Raw genomic sequence first — 14,944 nt, forward strand, 5'->3', positions numbered from 1 at the left:
CTTTTTATGCCTAAGTCTTCAGTGGTAAGGTTTCCTGTGCCCCTGTGTCTAGAGGCAGGGTTCAAAGAGGAAACAGCAACCAGAAACAAATGAAAACAGAGTCAGGGATTACTTGAGAGAATTTGAGCTGTGTGAGTCCATGGGACCTGATGGGCTGCACCCAAAGGTGCTGAGCTAGCTGTGTTGTAGTGATACCAGTCTTGGCCATCTTTGAAAAGTCACAGAGGTGCTGGGATGTCTCTGGTTACTTAACAAAGGCAAATGTGGCACTTGTCTTCGAAACAGGCCCAAAGTATAATCCAGGGCCCTACAGGCTGGTCAGTCTCACTTCAGTCTGAGGGACAGTCATGAGTCAGGGCCTTTTGGTACATGTTTCTCGGCATGTGAAGGAATGGGACTGGGAACAGCCAGTGTGGGTTTACAGAAGGTAAGTTGTGTCTGACCCACCTCATTGTGTTCTGTGACAAAATAATTGGATTTGTGGGTAAGGAAGAGCACTCAGGCTTAAGTTTATTGAGTGTGTTGATGCTGTCTCCCACAGTATTCTTGTATGCAAGTTGGGACATCACAGTCTGGATGGGTGGAGTACGAATTCAAGCACATCAGGGAATTCTGAAGAGTAAATGGAGTCAAAGGAGGATGAACTGGTGATTCATAGAGAGCGCTCTTTCCACACAACAGGACGATAGCTTCTCAAAGTAGGCTCTTAATCAGTCTTTATTTTCCTCCTGAATGTCATTCTTTGCCACAACCTGATAAGAATGGATGGAAGGCAGTATTGAAGAGGCTGCCTGGTTGAAATTAATCAGTCTTGCTTATTATCAGTGTAGAACATTCATCTGTTTTTTCTTGGGGAGGTGGGGCTTTGACATGAATGTTCTTCAAGGTTACCTTGTTTTGTTTTTCATTCTGTCATATGAGTATACGTGGTGGCCACTGAACTACATTTAAGTACAATACAGGGCAGTTTTGGAGATTTTAGTCATGCTTGACTGAAGCTGCCATGGAGGATGTGTGTGGAAAGCTGAGAGGTTAGTTTGTAAGGAAGAAAAACAGTCACCCAAAACGTAAAATACTTTCCTTTTCAGCAGGTCACAGCGTCTTTGAGTTTGACCCACTTTCTAGTATAAAAGGTAAGCTGGAGGTTTTCCATCAGTCCAGATCTACTGTGTGCTTTGATTTCTCTTCAGTGTTCCTAAAATACTGGGAAGCATCTGATAATCTTTTGGGGATTACCAATCTGGAAAGAATACTGTTTCATTAGAGCTGGACAGGCTCAGGTGTATCTGCTTGTGCCCAAGGAACTGTAATTGCAAAATTTGGTATATTGTGCTTGCTTTGGGATTTTTTTCCTTTCCATTATTGCTATTACTGCGTTGCTGCAGCCCATGGTATGCTTTGGCATTAAGAATTCAGTTTAAGCTATCTAGTGTAGTGGCGTGCTAAATTAAGGTGCCAGTTATGAGCAAAGAGGTTAATGGTCTTGCATAATGTTTGTCTTGAGGTTTTTTGTCACTGCGAAATTAAAAATAGCAATGAGAAGTTCTGTTTTGTCCTACTTGTGGATTTTTCTGTGGAAATCAATTATCTGCAGCAACTGACATTTTTTAATCTAAGCTGGGTTTTTTCCTGTTTTAAAAGCATCGTAATTCAAAAGTTAAGAACAGACACTAAAAAATCCAAGTTCACCACAAGCTGCTTACGTTTGTCTTTCAGTGGTCTCTTGGAAAGCTGTAGATCATTCTTGTTTTATCAAAACTACTTAAGGAATGTAATTTGAGCTCCTCTGCATTTACAGATTTTGTATTAATTCTTCATGGGTTTAACTCCTTGTGGCTTCTGTGCTTCTGTGGTTAACCCTGTAGCTTCTCTGTACAGTTATTGGTTAAAAATCTTAACTCTTGGCTTCGCTTAGCTATTGCACTGTGTAGTCTGAAACAGCCAAAACCATGGAGTCTTCCTACAGATGCATCTGAGAAGATCTTCTGTTGTGTTAGCCACATACGTTTTTTTTCTTCTGAGAACATTTTACCGTTTGTCCCAAATTGGAACTGACTGTATCCATTTGGATTAGCTTGTGTATGTGTTTAATCTCATCCTGAATCTCCATTCACAGAGATTCTGCATCTTTGCTGGCAGTATATTCCTACCTGTTAAGGTTTCTCTTCATGTGTAGTCTGTAACTGTGGAATTCATAATGCATTTTAACTTTGATTACTTTATGAAGGAAAACCTGCATATGTTCACCTGCATGGCAGCATAGATTTACAGATGTGTGCTATTAAGTGGCAAGGGAAACTATTCCTGATTACTGTTGTCTAGGAATCATTCAGGACTTGCTTCATAGACTCCATTCAGAAATGTCCAAATGGTGTCTTGTTGGAAGGTGCAGAAACCAGAACAACAGGGGAAAAATTGTCCTCAAATTCTTGGTTCCTGGTGTCTGTGAAAAACAGAGATTTGTGTAATTGAATTTGCTGCAGTCTACTCCTTGGCTTTCTGTTGGAGTTGCCAGTGCATTGCTGCTCCTCACTTCTTGAAAATACACCTGGGCTTAGTGCTTGCTGAGACTTCGGTTTGGTTCAGTCTATGCATGAGCTGTCAAGCTGTGAACTGCACTCACTAGACTTGTCCTCATTTTTTAGCATATGGTGATCTCCTCTTTTCAGTTGTTCCTTGATTAAATGCCTGCTTCTGAGGGTAGCTGGTAGCCTGCATGTGCAAATAAGCTGAACTGGTCTGCCCTAAGCTGGGCATGTGGCAGCTGCAAAGCAGAGTCCCCGCCAAACACCTCTGGCTGTGGCTTTCCCTGCTTGTGTTAGAGGTTCCATTTGAAGTCCTGATCTTTGACCAGTGACCTTATAAATTCTTCTAGTATCTTTCAGCTGATAAGAATGCAGAGACAAGACATAGTATTAATGTGCAGTATCAGTGGGCCAGTAGCTGAGCAGAGGTCTCCCAAGGGTAGGATTCGTAATCCTCTTAAAGGAGAGGAGAGTCAAAGAGGCTTTGGGAGGTCACCTTTTGCATGGTGAGAAACAATCCCTTTGCAAAGCTCTTGCCTCTTTGTGATCAATTTCTCTTCCTTTTTTGTATTTTATCTCACAGCAGTGGAAAATAGATGGAGATGAATCCTGCAAAAGTATTGACCTCTGTAAAACTCCTACTGCCTCGTGTTTACAGAAGTAGAGGCTACCTGCCAGAAGATAGCTCTGTGTATATGGGCTGATAATCTTGTGTGACAGCATTATGAAATCTTACTCTATACAGATACTAGCCTATTACTCATGAGGTGCTTAGAGCATGCTTTGATCTAGATGGGACCACGTGCTTCTGCTTAGTACTCTGCAGCTTCACCACAGTTTTACCTTTGACTTACATTGTTGCACTTGTATTTCACTTGTATTGGGGAGTTGTGAGAAGTTCAGCTGCCTAAATGCAGTCGTAAATGATGGCTGTACTGAATTTTCTTAATGTTTTAAAATCCTTTAATATGTGTATTTGATATTTAAAGGTAAATACTTCCAAAATTAGTGACTAAGTGTCAGCAGTCAGGATTTAAGGTAAACTTCTTGCTTCTGATTTATGACATTCTAGTGGTTTGTTGCAACAGAGACAGTATACTTTGAAAAGACCTACGTTTTTTGGTAAGATTGTCCAAATACAGTAGTGCTGGAATCTTGCTGCTTGTTCAAGTGGCAGCCACAGCTTTAACTCTGAGTTTTGGAGGACTGAATTGTGTATGGAAGTAGCCCAGACTATTCTTTGAGTGTGCTGTCCTCAGTGGCACACAACGTGACAAGTAGAAATTGAACTTGCTGCATCTCTGAGCCGAACTAGGTCTTCCAGGAATCCACTATTTGATTAGTGCTGTGTCCAGAGTTAGGTGTTACAAGCAGTGACAAAAGCTAGCTAAAACAGGTGTCAATCATGAGGAAGTGGGTGTCAGGCTAAAGTTGTGAAGCATACCTTATGAATATGTGAGTTTCTTCTGAGGAGACTATAATGTCGCTAGCATTAAGGTATTGCAGTGCACAGTGAAACTGTTTGGTGTCCAGCAGATGAGGGGTACATACACGCAGCTTTCAGAGCTGTGATAGCACAAGACCCCTTTCACGGTGCAGGGGACAAATTACTAGTTCCAGCTTCATGTTACCTTTAGTGTCACTGCATCATGTCTGGTGAGGCTTTCACCTTTCTGAGTATGAGAGCACACAGAGAGCTCTGGTATATTGATTAACAACTAGTCTGGGTAGTTCCTGCACTTAAGTTGCGTACATTACTGCTGAAAGCAGTTTGATTGTGGATCACTTGACAGTAACTGTTGCAGTGGTTTCCTATATAAAGCTCTTTAGATGGATCAGCTCTTGCTTCCAAAAAAGCTTGGCTGTGCAGAAGTGGTCGGGTTTCTGAAGTTACTTTCTTGATAGTTTAACCAAGGTAAAGAGCGCCTTGGACATAACCCAGGCAGCAGTTTGTAAGAATTCTTTGTTGTTCATGAATTAATGTTGTTTGTATAATGTTGTTGTCACTGTTCCTCCTGGCTCTGCTCCCCGGTACTGCTTGCACATGCTGCTGCTGTTTGTCATGCCCTAGTTAATCACAACAGGCTGTTTCTTGCTCTCCCCTATATATTTTTAGTAGCTCTTTTGCTCTGAAAACAATGCTGCTAACAAATAAATTAAAGGTTTATTTTTCAGGAAATGGGGCATTTTAAGTATTAATGGTGTGTTGTGGAAAATTAAAACATGAAGAGTTACATCTGCTGATTTTTTTAACGTACAATTTAAATATTTTGTACAAAAGTCTTTTTCTATAAATGTTACATAGTACTGTTGTGATATTTTGCATCTTGAGTAAGAGTGTAGCTTTGCAGTCGCTTGAGGTCAAGCTTTAGCCTTTCCTTTCCTTGTCTTTAGGCACAGGTTTCCCCCCCTTCTACTTCTCCCTTCTTTTGATGGTAGGGGGATTGTTGAACTTCATGGTCAGATCTGTTAGGGACCTGATCTGGCTGAAAACTAAGGGCTTTTTGTTGTGTTTCATAAGCTGCTGTTTTGGTTTTCCACCAGATCAGGTGCTTAATCTACCTGTCTGCAAGAGTGCTGAGGCTGCTATAAAGATGTCAGGAGAGGGGTGGAAAAGTTGAACAATCTTTCTGCTTGGAGCAGCCACTCATGTCTCTTTAAAGTCACGGTGAGACCTTTCTCTGAGCGCATGGTTGCAGGACAGTTGAAGCTGAATGAAATTTGCACTTCTGCTTTTCTGTCTGCATTTGCCCTGCTGGATGATTCTCCCCTTTTACTTTCCTTGAGCTTTGGTGCTAAACCAGTTCAGGAAGCCACATTGGCAAAACCAACTTTTTTTTCCGGGTTAACTTTTTTGCCAGGCTGGTTTCCGAACAGGATCAGGTGAGTTCCAGTGCTGACTCAGGAGAGAGGATGGGTTTGAAGAGTGCTGACTTAAATCTATTTAGCTGTCATGGAACTATACTGTGAGATGTATGTTAAGGAACAAAGGGCAAGATTCCAAATACTAAATTTATTAGTTTTCTGTGTCCTCATGGATTGATTTGATGACATCTACAGAACAAGGCTGCTGAACAGCTTAGAGACTGTGATTCTTGCATTCTACAGCAGACACAACAGAAACTGTAGAAATCTTGTTTCCTGAAGCTGTTTCATTAACATGCCTCCTAGCCTGTTCCAGAAGTCAAATCTTAACAGTTATTCAATCTTTTGTGCCTTGTTTTCAATGAGAAGGCCATACATAATGGTGTGTGTCTGATGTGGATACCTGTTACCAGCTGAAAGCAGAGAACTGAGAACCAAGTCCTCTCCAGTAGGTTGCCAGGCAGCCACGAAATAGGAAGTATTTTCAGTTGGTTTTGTTTCAAACAGTATTTGAGCTGGTAATTTGGGAAAAGAACCTTCAGTCTGTTTCTCTCGTGATCATTTCTAAAGCGTGCTAGCATGTCATCAGTACTTTCAGCTTATTTTGGTTTTCCATCTTTCTTTTTGTATTGCCATGTTAAAATCAAAATTCAGCTGCAGTTGAAGAGTTGCCAGAACTGCAGATAGACTCCCAACTCCTTGAATGTCAACAGTCTTCAAATCAGTGGAATCTGCACTATCACATAGGCTTGAGTTTTTTGAATGGAAGATCACAATATAGTTAATGGTTATGCAATTTCTGGAAGAGTTTTGTTTCAGAACTTGGCCCGAAGCTGTTCATTCGCATCAGTGACTTAGTCATGTTTTTACATTTATTTCAGCATGCAGACTGCAAAAGTGACATATGATTTAGGACAAGCAACAGCTCAAGGGAGCTCAGTAGCCATGCCTTACTTGTAGGATACGCATCAGTGTGACCTCATTTTGTCTTGTTAAAGAGACCCTCCATGCAGTTGCAAGCTGCAGCAGTAAAGTACTGTATTCAGTTTAATAAGTAATCCTGTTCTACAGCAGCCATGAAATAAGAGGTGAGCTGGGAATGCAAGCATTGGCTTTAGGCACAAGGATAACCATCAGCAATTCAGGCGGCTGCACAATAGATCGGGGATCTGACCTGAATTGAAAAGTAATCCTTAAAAACAAAACAAAAAAAAACAAACAAAAAAACCCCAAAAAAAAACCCACAAAAAACAAACAAAAAAAAACACCACACCACAAAGTGCTAGTTTATTTTTAGCTGTGATCAGTTCCCTTGTTTCATTCATGGTGAGGCTGCAAACAGTTGTGCCAGCACAGCAGAGTTAAGTAGGAGGGTGCTGCTTGTGCTGGTGCAACTGTCAAAGGATTGCCTGTGTAACTGTGGTCTGAAGAAATAACTGAAGGAGGAATTGGAAACTGATTTGGCTCCATCAGTGCCAAGAGAGATCTGAACATATTTTTTATTTTTTTTGAAAACCAGGCATTTGATGGAGAAGATCACTTTAAAGAGCAATCATGACAAGCAGTTGTCTCCACTCTAAAATCTGCCCTGTTTTACCAAACTAGAGAGAACATGGATGAATAAGGTATCAATGTGCACTTTCTTCTTGTGCAGACCAAGCTTTTGATGTATGTTTTTTGACTGTCATTTCCCTAGGAGAGAGCTGGAGGCCTAGCTGTTCACCTAGGTTTTCTTACTTAATTCAATGTTTTTACACGTTCTGAAAGGAGAAAAAAAATTACAAAGTGTAGGTAGATGAAACTTTTTTGCTTGACTTTTACATTTCAAATAGACTTTATATTTTGTTTTTCTGCATAGGTCTTATTTTTTCTCTCTTGTTTTTCTCTTCTGAGGATTTCTTGTGAGATGGTAGAGGTCAAAGAGCCAGAAAACATCCCTTCTTTCTCTTCTTAGGAGCCCGCATATGGTTTGATAGTAGAGTTTGTGTGCCCTTGCTCTTCAGCTGGAGGAGTTGACTGTTCTTCCTGTTGCAGAATCCTCACTTTGGCCTCTGGTTTGCTTTCTGTGTGTGGTGGGTGTAAGATGTAGCACACTGCTCCTTTCAGTTCCTGTCAACCACCCTTTCAAGCCTGAAAGCTGATTTTATTGCTGCAAAAGTACTTCCCTTTTCCTGGGATTTTGGTGCTTTTGCTGGAGGTTTCCTCTTGTTCTTATGCAAGCTGGGAGGATCTTGTCCTATCTTCCCACCATCCATCCAGGTGTCTGCACTGGCTAGGAGCCTGAGAGACACAAGCCTGAGGTACACAACCATTTCTGCTTGTCAAGTCTTTGTGGAGGTGTGAGTGGGAGCTCAAGCTCTAGAGGGCTTTGACATGTGTGTGACAACAGCGTCTTTCCAGCTCAGGGGCCAGCCGTTACTCTGTAGGTGATTAGGCCAAACTGGCTTCCTTGGCTCTGGCCCTGGCGCCTCCACAAGGACTTCTGGGACATTTTTAACCAGGAGATGAGGTAAGAACTTACCTGGGAGGTGCCAGTTGTTCTCTTCGCCCCTCTTGTGGCACAAATGTGAGACTGACACACCTGATTGTGATAGATTCTTGTCTGTTTGGTGGGGCTGTCCCCCCTGGCACTGAGCAGTCCTCCCCAGTGCTGTCCATTGCACCTTCCTTTTGCCTGTCAGCAGTGGCTTGCTGTGTGGTGTTTGTCCTCTGGTTCAGCACAAGCATCACAGCTCTGACTCATTCTCTTGGTGTCAGCAGATTAGCATGGTGTATTTGCCTGCTCATCTGTCCCACCTTCTGATGCTGTTGAGATTGTAGAATTTGGTACCCACAGCTGACATGAAAGTGCAGTGTTTCTGCATGTACTCCTCCTCATGCTGAACTCAGCATAGTCATTCCATCATCCTCCTACTTGGGAGGCATTTGGGTGGAGTTACCTGGATGATTGTGTAGTCCTTCAGGACTTTCTCAGGAATGTGGCTTGCTTATTTAAGCCTTGCATTTAGGGAGGAGGCCAAGGTCTGTAACTGAAAAGCACGTGTGCTTTATTACCAGCATTAACGAAAGCTTTAAACATGGGATTTTTGAGGCAGGAGGCAAAATTGCTCCCTCTGCTTATTCAGTCTATAGGTTGTTACAAGTTCTTTCCACGTTAGTCTTTGAGCCAAGCCTTTTCAATGGGACTGATGTGATTTTTTTTTTTTCCTTTCCCCCTGCATGAATGCAAGAACTACAGTTGTCTGCTGATGAGCATGTTGATGAGTTTTCTGAGCACCTTCATTAGTGTGAATTCAAGAAATATCTTTTCTTTGAGTGTTAGGTTGATTCTTTACAGCTTGTGACTGTTGAAAGTAAGTTCCTTTCTAACTGTCTCTGTCTGGATCTGAGAGCTGTGCTGAATGGCAGTATTTGCGTTGGAATAGTTTAAAAATAACCTGTATCCAGTGGAGACTTTTTTCCTCTTTGTAAATGAGATGAAGAGAAGCCAGAAACTAGCTCACAGAAAGCTGAGCAATAAGGCCTCACAAGCATTGATTTTTCCCTAAGCTCTTATCTAGAAAGCATGTGTCATTCTCATCTCTCCTATAAAATGCAAAGCTTATATTGGATGACCCTGCTCTCCTAGGCACAAGCTTAGAAGAAAATTTTCTGGGCTGGTACTGATAAAGCAACCTTTTGTTAATGTACGTATTCAATCAGGTCTTGCTGCTATGGAGACTCTCAGGCTTGGACCAAAGCCAGTGCTTCTGAACAGAGAAGGAAGGTGCCCTTTACTACTGAGGCAGGGTGTATTTGTGGCAAGGTGCAGCAGAATTCAGCAGCTCAGCTCCCTCTCACTCATCTTCCCTGCCTACTGGAGAGGAAAGTGGTGATGACCAGACCAGGGCTGGACCTTCCTCCAGCCTCCCCTTTGCAGTGACACTGATAGCGGTGAGGAGGACTGGCAGCCCCCAGGCAGACTATGCTCTCCTGCCAATGCACTGCATTTCTCCAGCGAATAAGGGGAAGCCTGGAGAAAAGAGCAGCAAGGGAATTAAATCAGCTTATAACAACCATGTTATGTGCAGTGCTCTCCCGCTCCCCAGCCTGATGTTATCTCACTGGTGCCAGCTTTTCCAGCATCAGCCCGAACAGGAATGCAAACTTGGAAGAGGCCGTTTGAGCCCTGTCTTTGGTTACCCTCGTTTGCAGACAGCTGCATGACAGATGTTCACAAACTGTTGCAGAGCACCTGCTGCATGTGTTGCTAAATATGACAGGCATTCCCTATGTACTGTTGTGTGCTAAGGCTTGGCTTAAAAAAAACCCAAAAAGGCAGAAGCTATCACTGTAGTGTGCCAGTGTGAGAAAATAGGTGTTGTCTGTGCCTTGGGTCTAGATCCATAGTAAGGACTTGAAGTACCTCAGCTCGCCTTGAAAGCATGCCACACTTTACGCAGAGGTGACAGCAGAAGGGCCTTTGCAATTCCTGCTAATCTGGCCTCTAGGAAAAAAGCCTTCTTTAACCTCAGATCTAGGCCCTGTTTTTATTGAGTGGTTTAGGCGTTCCAGCCATAGTTAAAAGTGCATAGCGCAGCCTCTCTTTCCTCAGAAAGAGCTGAAAAGGCTTGGCTTCTGCTTCTTTCTTAGGAAGAGAAGAGGGGAAAATTCTTGGTCTTACAGGCTACTGGCAGAAGTACTGAAGCTTTGTGATTAGTGTGATAGAAGTGTGGCACGAATAGTCTTCCTTCAGATATTTAGGAGACTGAAACATAGGGTATACATACGGACTTGTATTACAAGCTTAATTTTATTTTCCATGTGGTCTTTTCTGTAAGTTCAATCAAGCTGTATCTTAAAAGTGGATTAGGCTCTTTCCTTGTGCACACTTCAGCAGTTGGTGCATTTGTGCCCTTTTGTTGAGACAGGAAAAGCTTTGGTGAAGGAAGCATGCTTTTGTCCAGCTCATGGCATAGGCTGGAGCACACCTATTAGTGACTGTTGTCCTCTCTGTGGCTTTGTTTGTTGCAGTTCCTCCACCATCCGCACTGCTGGCATTCTCTTCCTCAGCTGGCATTCTTCAGCAGTTTTTCCCAAGGCTTCTGTTTTGCTTTTGATGCATGCATACAGATTGTATTCTACTATCTGGCCTCGATCTGAAGGGCCACACTTGCCTTGGTGAGGGCAGCCTGTCCAAAAAGGGCTGTATTTGGTAATAGTTCAAACATTGGACAAGATGCAGGGGAAAACTGAGGATTCAAAGCTGTGTGCTCAAGCAGGCTTTAGGAAGGTTTGTAGCTTCCTGGATACCACACTGGCCAGATGTTTCTGGCTACATCCTAAATGTTGCCACAGGTTCTTGGAGAGTTATGTTCTCTGCCCGGGTCCCATTTTCTGCTGACTAGAGAGAGATGAGGTGGGCTGACCCTGTCCAAAACGCCAGGTGCCCACCAAAGCCACTCTATCACTCCCCCTCCTTAACTAGACAGGAGAGAGGAGAGGAAAAAAAAAAAAAACAGGCTTGTAGGGTTGAGGTAAGGACAGGGATATCACTCAGCATTTACCGTCATGGGCAAAACAGACTCAACTGAAGGGAAATGTATTTATTACCGATTAACTCAGAGAGGAGTAATGAGAAAAAAACCCCAAATCTTAAAACACCTTCCCCCCACCCCTCCCTCCTTTCCTGGGCATAACTTTGATCCCTATTTTCCTCCTTCCTCCCTCCTCCCCCCCCCAGCAGCACAAGGGGGAAAACAGGGAATGGGGGTTGGGATCAGTTCATCACACTGTTGTTTTCTGCTGCTTCTTCCTCCTCAGGGGGAGGATTCCTCACACATTTCCCCTGCTCCAATGTGGGGTCCCCCTCATGGGAGAGAGTCCTCCATGACTTCTTCAGCGTGAGTCTTCCCACGGGTTCAGTCCTTCATGAACTGCTCCAACGTGGATCTCCTTCATGGTGTGCAGTCCTTCAGGAACAGACTGCTCCAGCGTGAGCCCCCCTCACGGGGTCACTAGCAGCAAACCTGCTCCAGCGTGGGCTTCTCTCTCTCCACGGGCCACAGGTCCTGCCAGGAGCCTGCTCCAGTGCAGGCTTTCCACGGGGTCACAGCTTCCTTCAGGCATCCACCTACTCCGGCCTGGGGACCCTCCATGGTGGTGTGTAGGCAGTCATCTGCTCCACCACCCATGGGCTGCAGGGAGACAGCCTGCTTCACCATGGTCTTCACCACAGGTTGCAGGGGAATCGCTGCTCCGGTGCCTGAAGCATCTCCTCCCCCTCCTTCTTCACTGACCTTGGTGTCTGCAGGATGTTTCTCTCACATTCTCACTCCTCTCACTCGCTGCAATTCCTGCTGCGCAACAACTTTTTCACTCTCTTAAATACGTTATCACAAAGACGAAAGACGCTGTCACTGATTGGCTCGGCCTTGGCCAGCAGCGGATCCGTCTTAAAGCCGGCTGGCATTGGCTATATCCGACATAGGGGAAACGTCTAGCAACTTCATACAGAAGCCACCCCTGTAACCCCCCCGCTACCAAAACCTTGCCGTGCAGACCAGTTACAGGCCTGTGGGTCAGCTTTTGTGCTAGGAAGCTGGACTCATAGCACAATGGGAGATGCTTTTTTTTCTTAGACTGGGTTTTCTTCCATAGAAGTTGGTTCACCCAGCCCAGCATGACTAGAAAACACCGTGCATTTCGGCACAGATGCTAGCTGCTGCTTCTCTTTGCTAACAAGATTAGCTCACAAGAAGCAGTTACTAGGCACCTGTTGTCTGGTGTATTTTGCCCGGGTATTTTTGTATGCTTGTGCTTTGCTCCTGACTGCTTTGGGGTTGTTAAGGGAAAGTCCAACTTTTGTCAGCATGACCTTGAGGTCAGTAGTTATCCCTCGCCTGTGGCCTGGCTCCAAAATTGTCAGTGGCCATCTGCCTTAGTCTTCATAATTGCAGGTCCTGAGGGCTGGCCACGGTTCTAGGAGCAGCAGCAAGGCAGTGCTGGAAAGATGGACATGCAAGCTGCTTACAACGAAGGTGTGAGTCAACAGTGCTTAATGCAGTCAGCTTTCCCGTTGTGTAATACATCACAATTTTAAATGTTTGTTCTCCTTTTTATTTTGGAAAATAGCTTTACTGGTGAGTCATGAACCATAGCCAGTGTTTTCCTCTACAGGATGGCTTATAAAGAGTGGGAACATCAGCACTGTGGTGTGGTCTGCAGTAATTCTCACACCCATTGCAGTGCAGCTCTCTGCCTCCACCAATGAAATGTGTGGTGACCTCTGAGGCTAGTTTGCCTGTTGCCTTAAGTTACACCATCAAAGAGGACACCCCTGCTCTTCCTGCTCCCTTGTTCCTGTGCTGGCATCCTCAGGTGGCAGTGCTCTGGCAGAAGCAGGCATCTCCTTGATTCTGGTGGTAGATTGGTAAGACATTGGTGGTCTTCAGCCAGGGTTTAGTAATGGTTGAGAGTGCTCTGGCTGGGTCTTCAAGAGCACAGCACTGTTTCTGTGGAGGGGCATATGCTTTGCTGGAGGGTGATGTTGGTATAGCGGGCAGGGTTTACCCCACTTGATGGTTAGGAAGAGTGTCTTCCTGGCTTTTGTATGAAAATACTTTGTGTGTTGCTACAAGAAAATACAGCTTACTGCTCTTCTTTATGCCCATCTTGCTAAAAAAGTAAGTATTTGAACAGTGAGGTATGCAGTTCAAATTTGGAGCAGAAACACTGACAGCCAAGCATCTAGACTTAAAATATTGTAGAGCAAATTCTCTTCCACTACAAGAATTTTTTACTGGGGAAGATAATGGAATATGGGATGTGGTATGTCCTTCTGTAGTCACCAAAAACTCTGTTCCTGAACCTCACCCCCCACCTCTCACAAGTCTGGCTTGATGGGCAACCTGTCTTGCTCTAACTGTAGTTAGATCAGTCTGTTGGAAGGGGGGATGCTAAACCGGCCTGAATGTTTTACCGCTGTTTGAGCTCTAGTGGTGGTGTTGGAGGATATCAAAGGATCTGCTCGGATGGACTGGTCTCCCTCAAGCTGCTATGTGGATTATGCACTGCATTTTACAGTGTAATTGGAAGGACTCTGAATTTTATAAGCCAGCTAAAATAATTGAAACCATGCCTTTGTTTAACAGGAAGGATGAGTAATATTTAGGCCTTCAGATAGTTTTCTGCTTTATACTTGTTGGAAACTGCTGAGATTCTTCTGTCTTTGTTTGTGGACAGTGTCCATTTTTGGTAATAACCCTTTACTTTGAGTTAGCCTGGTGGAAAACACTAAGCTGTATCTGAGCTATAAAGTGTCTGTTTTTCAAGCCCTGTAGATAGCTTCCTCTTTAAAAATGTTGTCTCTGAAATGCTACTTGCCACAAAGTATTTTTTCACATGCACTTGTATGTGGGAAAACATGGGCCATATTGCTTTTTTCTTCAGAGCACGTGGATGAATGTGTGGAGCAGCCATAACTGGCTTTGGACTCTGTCCCCACTTGGTGCCCAGATCCTTCTCTTGCGTCACAGCCACGAAACGTTTTCTTTGTGGCTGTTGCTCCCTCCCTCTGTGCCTGCCCATCCAAAATTTGTGATGTTGGGTTTTCTTGGGGGTGGTGGGGTACTTGGCAGTGAGCCTGGGGGCTGCAGCCTGTTTTCATTGCCACTTTCCCAGGATGACTGCAGTCATCTCACTGATACCTCTAGGCCATGCAGTGGAGGAGGCTTGAGGGACTCTGCAGAGTGGGTGGCCGCTATCCTCGGAATAATTTGGGTGGCGTATGCTTTGTTGTTGCTCACCTTTCAGAAAGAAGCCTGCTGAAAGTAGGCAAAGGATTCAAATCTCCTGCTCTGATGGCCAAAATCTGCCTGTAGCACATAGGTGAGGCACTCCTACCTGTAAGAACAGTCTGCATGGACCTTGGGGTCGGGGGGTGTGTGTGGGTGTTGGCGTTTGTGTGTTCCTTCACAGGAAGATGTGAAGTTAAAACTGTCCCCTGGATTGTTTGGAATAACTTAAAACTTTGCTTTAGTCATTGGCAAAATAAAAGAAACTAAATCTAAGACAAAGCTGCATCAGCATGGGGAAATTTAAGTCTGGAAAGCATTCGTCTGAAATTCACGAAGTGCTGATCTGTTGCAGATGCCAGCACCTTCCCTTGTTCTCAATTAACTACCATTAAACCAAACCAAATGACCTAAGCAAACTTCTGCTGCTGAAATTTCTTGTTGATAAAGCAAATAAGAGGGAGAAGAGAAATCCACAGCATGTTTTTGTCTTTGTGATATGACTTAGGCTCTGAGAGAGTTTGAGACAGAGACTTTGAAGGATACCTTGAAGAGATGTTGATATGAGTTGCTACAGAGAGGGACTGTCTGTGTTGTTGGGGTTTTTTTTCCTCCCCTCTATTCCCTGCCCCCCATCTTAAAAGCCAGCTAAATATTCACATTGTTCCCCTTACACTGAATGTAGTTGTGTGGTCATGTAACCACAAAAGGAAATGTTTTCCATTGGATCAATGAGATGATTCAACTCAAATGTACACTCCTACTATGCCAGAATCCTGT

General features: G+C 44.0%; 1 protein-coding gene across 6 annotated transcripts in view; it reads left to right on the plus strand.

Moving 5' to 3' along the window:
* The window catches only part of IP6K1 (inositol hexakisphosphate kinase 1), a 39,919-nt gene that overhangs the window by 14,115 nt on the left and 10,860 nt on the right, over window positions 1-14,944 (plus strand). For 3 of the 6 annotated variants that reach the window (XM_086469850.1, XM_086469855.1, XM_086469854.1), the window contains 2 exons: window positions 542-698; window positions 1,089-1,133. The exons of 1 other annotated variant lie outside the window; for it this stretch is intronic. The gene's annotated coding sequence lies outside the window, so the exon portion shown is untranslated. The remainder of the gene's footprint in view (window positions 1-541; window positions 699-1,088; window positions 1,134-14,944) is intronic. 2 more of the 6 variants (XM_086469851.1, XM_086469852.1) reach the window with 2 other exon arrangements.

This window comes from Leptosomus discolor, chromosome 9 (genome assembly GCF_034619465.1).
Source record: "Leptosomus discolor isolate bLepDis1 chromosome 9, bLepDis1.hap2, whole genome shotgun sequence".
Taxonomy (NCBI): Eukaryota; Metazoa; Chordata; class Aves; order Leptosomiformes; family Leptosomidae; genus Leptosomus; species Leptosomus discolor.